The sequence below is a fragment of the Benincasa hispida genome, chromosome 10 (assembly GCF_027475165.1).
Source record: "Benincasa hispida cultivar pf3 chromosome 10, pf3_genome.v1.1, whole genome shotgun sequence".
In the NCBI taxonomy this organism is placed as follows: domain Eukaryota; kingdom Viridiplantae; phylum Streptophyta; class Magnoliopsida; order Cucurbitales; family Cucurbitaceae; genus Benincasa; species Benincasa hispida.
In genome coordinates this window covers 51375214-51387440 of record NC_143487.1, presented here as the reverse complement: position 1 = coordinate 51387440, position 12227 = coordinate 51375214, and positions in this window count along the sequence as shown.

Here is a 12227-nt window from a genome sequence, read left to right as displayed (position 1 = left end):
TTTTTTTCTAAAAAAAAATTAAACATTTGAAAATGTATTCCACGCACCCTTGAGTCATTCCAAGAAAACACAATTTCTCAAGAAAAGTTGTAATTTTATATACTTAAATAACAATAATAAAAATTCTGAATTTATTCATATTTTTCAACCATTTTCATTTTGAAATTTGAAATTGTTTAAAAATAACTTTAGGAGATATTTGTTAAAATGAAAAATGGAAATTGATGTAGAAATAAAGCGTAAAATAAGTAAATATTTTTTACATTATTTATTATTTATTTTTATTTGAAAAAAATATAAACTATTATTATAAAATGGATAGTAAATAAACGTAAAATATATAGTAGTTTCCAGAAATTGATCCAAAAACTTGGAATTTGATCGCAAATATGACAACACCAGACCACAAGACAATTCTAGTATCAAATAGAACATGCATTTTATAAAAACCAAAAACCGTTTTTAATAACCATTTACTTAAGCCAAAAAAAAAAAAGAAAAAAAGAAAAAAGCAAAAAAGAAAAAAAGAAAAAAAAATCTTACAAGTTTTAAAATGTTTTTAAAACTTCAAAAACCGAAAAATTCAATTAGATACTAAATAGATCTGTTTTTTAAAAATTTAAAATGAAAAATAAATTAATTATCAAATAATGGGGACTTAATTAAAAAAAGTTCTAACACATAAAAAGACTAAATTGAAAATTCTTAAATAATAAGTATCATAAATTAAAAAGATGTATATATAATGTTTAAATGTTAGAGATTATAACATTTTAGGCCTTATTTGATAATATTTTTAGTTTTTGATTTTTAACAATTAAGTTTATAAACTCAACTTCAACTTATTCATTTCTTTCTTTTGTTATTTAATTTTTAGGAGTTTAAAAAAATAAAGATAAGTTTTGAGAATTAATAATAAAAAAAAAGTAATTTGAACAACTTGTTTTTTTTTATTATAATTATTTTAAAATATGGCTAAGAATTTTCCCTTTTGAATATGGCTACATTAATATCTTTATATTTTGTCTCAAAAAGAAAAAGGACAAAAGAAAAAAATAGAGGGAAGCAAGGAGTTGAAATTGTGATGTTTTATTATTATTATTATTATTGCTTGCATTAAAACTTGAAAATGGTACATAAAAATGGGTAGTTGGTCTGGTAGAGAAGTTCAACTCATAAATATCAAAAACTCGTGGAGAAAATTCATTCAAGATAGATCTATCAAGTTTAAGTCAACGGAGTTTTTTTTTTCAGTACAATAATTTTGGGAATGGGGAAAATCGAATCTCCGACTTCTACAAAAGTACATATCAATTATTAACGAGTTATGTATTGAAAATCACGTTCAAAACTTGAAAACTCATCTTTAATTTTAAGGTTCAAATAACACGTGTAATTAGAGATTGAATCTCTAACCTCTTACGGGGCAATTGAGCCCCTAACTTGTCTTGAATAGAGGGGCTATTATAGTTCACTCAATATTTATTATATCAGTTAAAGTTTCCAATTATCGTAACTTACACCCTAATTGTCTACCATATTTACTTTCCCCATTTGTAACCTATGTTAAAATAGTTTGTACCCAAATATAAACAATTATAATCTAGACCAATGATTGAAATATCAATGTCAATATTGATATCGAGATTTCAATTTTACAATACGTATATTTCTATAAATCACATTTAGATTAATAATTAAGTTGTTTTTACTTCCAAGCTAAATTATGGGTATTGTTATCAGTATTCTTACTCATATTGGACTGGATAGATTACATTTTTAATGTTTTGCAAACATTTATAGAAGATGTTGAAGATATCTATAGATTTTTAATATTGATGTCAAACACTTGGATTTGTAGATATATTCACGAATACATCGACATATTGACAAATACTTTTATCCTTGACCTAGACGAAAATAGTTTGTATCCTAAATACACACAAACTATAATAATCGTAGAAGGGCCAGCCAAAATATGACACCCGAAGGGCCCGACGCGCACAATCCTTCTTCTTCAATAAAGCCGACCCAACGCTTCAAATAATTTTTAGTCAAAGATTAATCAATTAAACTATGCTAAAGTTGATCGTGCTTTGTTGTACTTAAACCTAACTCCCTGATTTAAGGTAATAATTTCAAGTTGGAGGCAATCACTCTCAACCAACTGGCTGCATTTAGAATTATGAATTCAATGAAATCCTTTTTCATTTATTCTCTCTCTAAATAATTTGCACCTACAAAAAAAAAAAAAAGTTGAGTCACTCTGTAGCAGTAGGTTCAACTGTTCCATTGCCTCTTATTAGATTTTTTTTTTGCCATTTTTCTTTTTATTATTATAATTTTAATGCCTACTTTGAAAGCTGTTGATGCTAATTGAGAGTGGAAAATTTTAGAGGCTGCTTAGAAACAGTTTTTTGTTTTTGTATTTCTGAATTCCAACTGTTATTTGTTTTATATATAGATGATATATAGAATATGGTATAAACTGCAACATTTAATTAACTATTGAGGTTTTTTTTTTTCCTTTTCTTTTAAGATACAAGAGAAATGAAGAAATTAAGAAGAGCGATGGTTAGTAGGCTAACAAGAACGATGATCTAATAGAATGAACTAATATGAGTTGAGGTTGGAAACTCTATTAAGGGTTTATGTTTTGATTGAATGAGCAACTGTGGTACTGTTTGTATAATTGAGAAGTTCTTATAAAGATCACGACCTGTGAAAAAATTTATAATGATATCAATAGCATTAACTTCAATGTATTTTTTTACACTACAAGAATTTTCACCTTTTCCCATGCAGAAAAACGTCGGACAAAGTATTAAAAACGTTGGGATAGGTTATGCCAACGCGTTGCGTTGGCATAATCGTTGTCATATCCATGTCGGAAAAAGTTCATCCCGACAAAAACTATTTTCGTCGGCATAAATACTATTTTTCGTAATGCAATTGTTTGCGTTGGCATATGTGTTTTCCCAACAAAATACAATTTGCGTCGGAAAAAGCATAGTCCTAAACAACATTTCAGTTCAATAGATAAATTTTTGCCAACGTTTATTTATGTCGGCATAAGTTGTTTGTAATTTTATATATCTTTTGTAATAATTAAATAACCAATTTTTTATTTCCTTGATACCTAATTATGCACAAACAAAAACTAATCTTCAAACAAATCAATTGGGGATTAAATATAACAAAAGTAAGCTTATATATTAAGACTAATATTCAATACACAAGCTATAAAATTCTACTAACAAAAACTGCGTATGCAATTAAATTTGAGTTTTTCTAACTTCTTACAAATCCCCTATACAAAAAAAGTTTAATTTTCACTAAGCCAAATTAAATGAGATACTAAACCAAACTAAGTAATCATCTCACAAAATCTTCTTGCAATCTCCAAAAAATGGTCTTTAAGAATTTACACGAATAACCTGAAATAAAAATAAATAAATATTATTAAAGATTTCTTAAAATCAACAAAGAAAAATGCACAAAAATATCTTAACAATCACATAAAAACTTAAACAAAATGTTTAAAATGGTTATGAGGAATGATCTCTCTCTCAATTAAGCTACAAACATGTCGTCAATGTTCATAATTAAAACATTGAACACCACAAACAACCATTTTACTATCTAAAACGTGATTAAAATGGTTACAATTAAGACGTGAACCCCTCCCCCACATTACGAGCATGTCGTAAATCCACTTAAACAAATAGATAAATGCCCTTTGAACCTCCACAACTATCGGATCCCTCCAAATAAGCCAAGACTTGTTCCTTTAAAGTCCACAATTAGTCTTCAAAATAATCTAAAATACAATTACAACATATACATCCCTCCTCCCCTCCTAAGCTACGAACGTGTCCTAGTTCCACCTAAATTCCATTTAAACCACAAAGTAGCAACAAATGCATAGAAAGTGTCGAAGTGAATCTCTCCCCCTAAATCCACCAAAATTTCTTTCAAGGCTAAACCCGTCATTCGATAGTCCTAAAAGCATATAACTCAACTTTTGGATCCCTACAAATAAATCCAAGAATAGAGTTCCTTTAAAGTGCACAATTAGACTTCTAGATAATCTAAAAAATAATTACAAAATATAAATCCCCTCTCCCCTCCCTCCCTCCCTCCTTCTCCCAAGTTACGAATGTGTCCTAGTTCCACCTAAACACCATTTAAACTACAAAGTGGCAATAAGTACATATTTAAAGTGGCTACCATAGCTGCAGGATAGCCACAAAACAAACAAATGAAATTCCTAAATCCACTAAAACGCTTATATTTGAAGTGGCTACCATAACTGCAGGATAGCACACAACAACTAAATTAAGTTTCTAAATCCACTAACCAAGAACTGAAAGTTGTCATAACGTACCTAGTAGTTTGAAGGTCCATCTCCTTGCTTTTGTTGCACAGCTAACTGTCTTGTGATTTCAGTCAATTAATCTTGAAAACCGGAAACTATTGACTTCAACATGACATTTTCCTCCTTTAAGTTTGTTACCTCCGCCTCAAGCTTTTCATACTTATTCTCAATATATTTCTCAATTTGTGAGGAAGATGTAGCTAAATTGGGTTCTGGGTTCCATCCAAGACCTTTAGTGTGACCTAATCGTTTTCCCAAAACTCATTCATAAATAATTTCCTCCGTTATTGGTTCAATTCCATCTTGTGATGATTTTCTAATCTCCTCTGGCATTGCCAACTATATTTATAATAGTTTTTTTAGGCTATATATTATATATAAGAGTTAATATAAAATTACGCATATATGATACAATATAACTTGTATATGCTTCTTTGTCGGCTTCACTTATCCACCCATCATTCTCTGAGAAGTGTTTTTTGTAAAACAATTCTACTTAGCTTACTTTTTCTCCCTTCTTGATCGTCTATAATTCAATAAACAAATTTATTCTTTACATTCAATGGGAAATGAATAAAACAATAATGAATTTACAATCATAACATACCAATTCATTTTGCACTTGAAGAAAGGATTTTGATCCACAATAATGGTTGAAGCTGAAACATTCTCTACTCTTCTTGTTTTTCTTCATTTTCTCCTATACAAATTATAATTTATTAGTTCAAGCAATTTATGTAAACAGTAAGTATAACAAACACATGAAATTTACCTGCCATTCGGGATTCTCCCATCGATCACAAAGAATCTTCTAATCTTCTTTATTTGTTAACCTGTCTGGTGGGCTTTCACGAGCAATTACAGGATTCTCAAAGCTACAATAGTGCTTATGTAGTTCTGATTTATATTCTCTAAATGAGTTCTATATTTGCCGATTTATGTATTTATTGACGAAATTTGAGGGTAGATCCACAATAAAACGTGTATACATTTTCAATAAAAGTTATGGTAAATACACATATGAGATTAATACAATAAAAGCATAAAATTACCTATAAACGAGCCTTTATAATGGCAATGACATCACTAGGTGCATCCTTCCACTTAAAACAACACAATGAAATTATGTCCCGGGTCACAGTCCCAATGGTGTTGCTAAATTTTATAGCAAAGACACTTACGGGTTTTCCAACATCGTCATAAATGGTAATAAGATCCGCCCATGTCAATGTACATATACATCCAAATTAGTGTTTCGATTATGCCCTTGCCCATGCTTTCGTTTTGTTCTTGAATTGGATCCTGTAACAAGATCAAATGCACTACTTCAATTAGAAGTTACAATAATATTTAGATATTTAACCTAAGACATACTACTATCATCTGATGCGATGGTCGTTCCTGCCTCTATCGAGGGACTCATAGTCAAAGTGTTAGCTTCCTTAACTAGTTCATCTGCTAGACGATTTTGACGTTGCCCTACCATAATTCTACAACCACACTTGAAATAATGAATTATTATGAATTACTCGTAGCCAAAGTGTTAGCTTCTCTAACTAGTTCATCAGCTAAACGATCTTGATGTTGCCCTACCATAATTGTTCAACCACATAAAACATGAATAACATCAAACATACATTGAATGTACATAACACCTGAAATTACAAATTACACGTAATCAAAGTGTTAGATTCCCTAACTAGTTCATCTGCTAGACGATCTTGATGTTGCCCTACCATAATTCTACAACCACACAAAACATGAATGACACATGAAATTATGAATTACTAGTGTTGTTATATAGTTATTCACTATCTTGATCATCATAATCTATATATTGATTTGAACTAGAACTCTTCTCAATGGACACTTCTAATCTTCAGGTTCATCATTTATAAAACCGTCATCATCTAAATATGGTACCTATGATTCAATTGTTGTGGATTAACTTGAGGTTCTACAATAGTAGGATCAACGTCATCTCGACATAATATGGCATCCTGGATAGATTCATCGACTTCAACCCTTCCAACTACTTCTAACAACTCTAATTCATCATTTTCACCTTCATCTACTTCTAGAACATCCCATACATATTTATTTTGGACAATTTTCCAATTATTGCCAAGTTTATTGTCATTGATGTAAAAAACTTGTTTGGCTTGAGTTGCAAAGATGAATGGCTCATCTGTATACCAATAATGAGATGTATTTATTGACATGAACCCTAAATCCTGTCGTACTTTATTTTTCTTAGTGTCTGTGTCAAACCACTTACATTTGAAAATGATCACACATCTTCCATTACTATATTCTAAGTCCAGTACATCAACTAGTATACCATAGTAATTAGTTTCAACTCCTTCTGTTTCTCCAGGCACCATGCTGCCACTATTTTGAGTTGATCTTTTATTGTCACGATCAATACAGTGAAAACGAACTCCATTGACAATGTAACCATTGTAAGAGCGGAATTGATTAGAAGAACCAAGTGATATTGAGTAAAGATCTTCAGATGCTTCTCTTATTTGATGTAGTGAGTAAACCTATTAATATTTAATGGATTATTGAAACTCAATATTTTTTAACTCATTATTGATGTTCAAATATCTAATTGAAGAAGTATACTTACATGATCTTTGAACCAAACAGAGAATTATGATTGATGCCTTTGAGATAATTATGATGTTGTGTCTGATCGAGTATGAATCAGTCTTAAATGTTCTCTAGTCATAAATTTAACATTAGATATAATATCTACTTTGAAACCTAAGGATATTAACTAAATATATAGGATTTGAAACATACCTAAGATAAGATGTTATCTCAGAGTTGTTGTTCAATACATACCAATGTGTCATTCATTTCTCATTTTCAGTTAGCGTCTTCACAATTGACCCCCCCAATAGCTGTACATTTTGCCTAAACACATCAAAATATCCACAATTTAGGCCATGAAGAATTGAATAATCATTACGTGACTCCCTATTGAATCTAGTTTCTATTCCAGATAGATACATGAAACAAAAAGTCAAAGATTCTTTCATGGGGGGCAATCGGTCGGGGCGGGGGTGGGGGCAAAGAAGAGAATGTGCGGGGGGACGAAAGAGGGGGCGGGGGGAGGGAAGAGGTGGTGGAGGGACGGAAGAAGCAGTAAGGGGGAGTAAAAAAGGGAGGGTAGAGGCGATGGGGGGAGAGGGCCGGTCAGGGGGTTGGGGGGTTAGGGGAAGGGAAAGAGAAAGGAAAAAATGGGGGGGGGGGGGGTGAAGAAGAGTTTTTAAATGACTTTTCCCCACACATATTTTTGTCAGGATAAGTTTCAATTTTTGTCAGCATAAATTATTTTAAAAAACGTGCATGTTGCTTTATTTTGGCTGACACATTAAATTTTTTCGTCGAGATAAATACGCCTATACCAACAAAAATGAATGCGTTGGAAAAAAATAACAAAAAAGGTAAAAATTCTTGTAGTGTTAAGTCAAATTTAGTCTAGAAAAACAGCCAAATCTACACTCAATAGTTGATGAAATGATGCTTTACAAAAAGAGAAAACTTCATATAGGTATAATGTGAGAGGCCAAACACACTTTTGATGTATAAGTCATAGTAGGGTGTTATGTTGAGACAAGCAAAAGTGAACCTCTGATGCCTAAGTCAGAGTAAGGTTTTTGTTGAGTAGTCTATAAAAAATTAAGATTATGCAAGTACTCACCTCTCTATTTATAGGGAAGTAAATAAATGGTTTTTATTTGTTAACTTCTACATGCTGTCATATTCTTGAAATTCTTGAGATTTGGAGGAGTGTACATTAATTAGATTGGGTTATGGAGATTGTTTGGACCAACCTAGTCAAATCTTCAATCCAATCAATCTTATTTTCATGAGACCAATCTAACCCAACTCAATTCAATGTATATAGTTTTGATTTTAGTTGTTGTTGGGTCACCGAGTCTATGACTAAGAGTAAAATTACCCAAATGACTGAAATTTACATCGCCAAGAGAAAAAATAAGAAAAAAAAACCAAAGAATGGAGGCAAAGAGCAGAATGAAGAATTAGGGTAATGAAAATCTTCTTACATTTTCCATTGAAGGTTACACTATATAAAGACATTATATACTCTTGACATCGAAGGAAAAAATAGCCAAAAAGGAAAGAAATATAAACTATTACATAATCTTGACATCAAAGGAGAAAGATAACCGAAAAGAAAAATTGTAAAAGAATTCTACATAGTAAAAAATACCAAAAAGAATAAACCAGTGGAAAAAATCCAGAACCTTTACCAAAATTGGCATGACAATGCTTCTTATGTTTTAACATCCTCCCTCAAACGAGAGGGTGATGAAATCACACCAAGTTTGGATCGAATGTCACAAAATCGAGCCTCAGATAAAGGCTGTCTACAAGTTGATGGAGAGCAGGCACATAGTGAACATCAAGCTCCTTTAGCAAGAACTTTATCTTGAACAAAATTAATATCTAATGCAACATGTTTACTTCAAGAGTTATACCAAGTTAGCAGCAAGAGAAATAACACTTACATTATCACACCAAATAATAGGACCTTGGATGGACAAAAGCCAATTTCAGATAAAAGAGACGGTACCCAACTCAACTCAGAAGCAGTATGCGTAAGGGATTGATACTCAGATTCAATACTGAAATGTGCAACAACATGTTGTTTCATAAAAGCCTAAGAAATAAGAGACGGCCTCAAAAAAATGCAATGAGCAACAATAGACTTGTGATCATCAATATTACAAGCCCAGTCGGCATCAGTGCACGCAACAAGTGATAGATGATCTGATTTTTGTAGAAACAATCCATAATGTAAAGTACCTTTAAGATAATGAAGAACTCATTTAACTGCTTGCCAATGTATGGAAGTGGGATTTTGAAGCAATTGACTAAGCTTGTTTACTACATACGCAATATCGGGTCGTGTATGTGTTAAACACTTAAGAGCACCAAAAACACTGTGATATAAAGTTGGATTTTCCATAGGATATCCATCATAAAGGGATAATTGCTTACCAGTAATTGCTCGTGTGGGGTATGATTTGATATGAGCAAGATCGACACGTACAAGAAGACAAAAAATTTACTTGGTTTGGGTGAGATGATTGCCTTGTTTTGTTTGTTGTACTTCAAAACCAAGATAGTAATGTAAATCACCCATGTCCTTAAGAGCAAAAGTTTGATTAAGCTGAGCAATAAACTTAGTAATCAAATTATTATTCGAGCTTGTCACAAGAATATCATCAACATAAATTAGGACTAAAATAATATCAACAGAGGTGGTAAGAAAAAATGAGTTATCTACCCTTGAATTTCGAAAACCCCACTGAAAAAATGTTGATCGAAGCTTATCAAGCCAAGCGCGTGGAGCTTGTTTAAGTCCATACAATACACGATTTAATTTATAAACATAATTCGGTCAGTCTGGATCTACAAAACCTTTTGGTTGTTTCATAAACATTGTTTCTTCAAGATGCCCATTAAGAAAAGCATTATTGATGTCAAGTTGACAAATATCCCACTGTTTTGTCACAACAAGAGCCAAAATTATATGAATAGTAGGAGCTTTAATAACAGGACTAAAAGCTTCATGGAAGTCAATATCTGGTTGTTGATGAAAACCATTTGCAACCAACCACGCCTTATTTTTATGAACACTCCCATTTGGATGACGTTTGACCTTGAAGACCCTTTTGTTTCCAATCAGATTATATTCAGCAGAAGGAGGAACAAGAACCCAAGTTTGATTTTTGGACAAAGCATCCATTTCCCTATTCATTGCAGCATGCCAATGATCAGATTGAAGAGCTTGAGAAATGGAATGTGGTTCAACACTAAGTAAAGATGCACCCTTAGCAAAAACATGATAGGCATATTTAGGATTAGGCTTAAAAATGCCACTTTTAGATCGTGTTTGGATAGTGTGAGACTGGTTGAGATAACTCTTCATCAATACTCAAAATGTTAGGAGGATAATGTGTGGGTACATAAGCAATATCACATGGAGCCATTTGGGGTTCCATATTTTCCACTTCTCGAGAGTGATCAACATGTAAAAAGTCTAAGCCAACTATGGGGATTTTGACAGATGATGTTCCATTAGCTTCATTTGGAATTGCAACTTGATTAGAACAGGCAATGTTGGAAGGTGCTGCCATGTTGGAAGTAGGTTGAGGAACATAAGTAGTACTATGGGATAAAGTGAAAGATGAAGATGAAGGACCCATGGATAAAGGTCTGAGTTGAATGTCAGGAGGTGTGGAGTTAGGATGTGACAAGTCAAAGGGAGTAGATAGAGTTGGAAGGCTACACGAAGGATGGAAATCCAACATGAAATTGAAAGAGGGAATTATGGTTTCAAAATTTTGTTGTTTGGGGATTGAGGTGGTAAGAAAACCATTTTTGAATGGAAAATCAATTTCATTGAAAATAATATTGTGGGAGATGTAAATTCGACCATTAGAGATTAAACATTTATAACCTTTGTGAATTTCACTATAACCCAAGAAAACACATAATGTACTATGAATTGAAATTTGTTAGTTTGATAAGGATAGAGACAAGGAAAGCAAGCACATCCAAAAATTTTTAGGAAAAAATAATCGGGTTTCTTTTGAAAAGATTTCTCCCAAAGGGATAATTGACTAAGAATTGGTGTTGGTAAGCGATAATGATATAAACGGTGAACAAAAAAGTATCCCACCAAAAATGCAAGGGAATAGATGCTTGAGCAAGGAGTGTGAGCCCTATTACTACAACATGTCTATGTTTTCGCTCAACTATCCCGTTTTGTTGACTTGTATGAGGACATGGATGTCAAAACTCAATCCTTTTGTCGTTTAAGAATGAAGAGAGAGCGAAATTCACCTCCCCAATCACTTTATAGGATTTTAATTTTCTTTTCAAACTTGTTCTCAACAAGGTTTTTGTATTGAACAAATATAGAAAATGCTTCATTTTTTTGTGTTTGAGAGGATAAATATGAATGAAACGAGTGTAGTTGTCAACAAAACTAATATAAAAACGAAAACTAGCAGTAGAAGCCATAGGAGACGGTCCCCAAAGATCACAATAAATTAGCTCTAGTGGTTGAGAAGTATGAGAATTTGAAACAGGAAAATGTAAACTATAAGATTTTTCGTACTGACAAGCATTGCAGAGACTAGATTTTTCATTGGAAGAAAAATGAACATTACAAATTTTGACTACTGAATTTAAAACACGATCAAAATCATGGCATAATCTTTGATGCCATATTTCTATAGATACACTACATTTATCATAACTCTGAGAAGATAGATTTGAAGACACAACAAAACTTTCTGTATTAAGACTACTAGTAGACTCTAACGATTTGTTGAAAGGAGATGGAGAAATAAAGGAAACCTGAGCCTTATCTTTTGTAGAAAATGGGAGGGAAAGATAGTTGGTAGTGAAGGATCTCATACCGAGAGTTCCATGAGCGGGTTTAGATCGCTTCGATTTCATAGTGACCGAAAACATAAATGATATACATTCAACACATACAGTTATGCATATTAAACTCATTATCGGTATGCTCAATATATAATAGAACAACAGGAAAAGGGTTCATACTAGAGGAAGACTATCTTCGTATAAGAGAACCCACAGCAGTGAAAACTCCCACCGATCTACTAGCACCCGGTGAGTATATCGACTGCAATAACACGATCCGAACGCACACAAACAAGGTCGCGGGGACGACACCACCACAAGAGAAACCCGAGTATTCTTCGAGTTAAAAACCCAAAGAGTGGGCTCTGGTGAGTTTGGTAGATGACGGAGGAAAACACGTCGTGTAGACGAT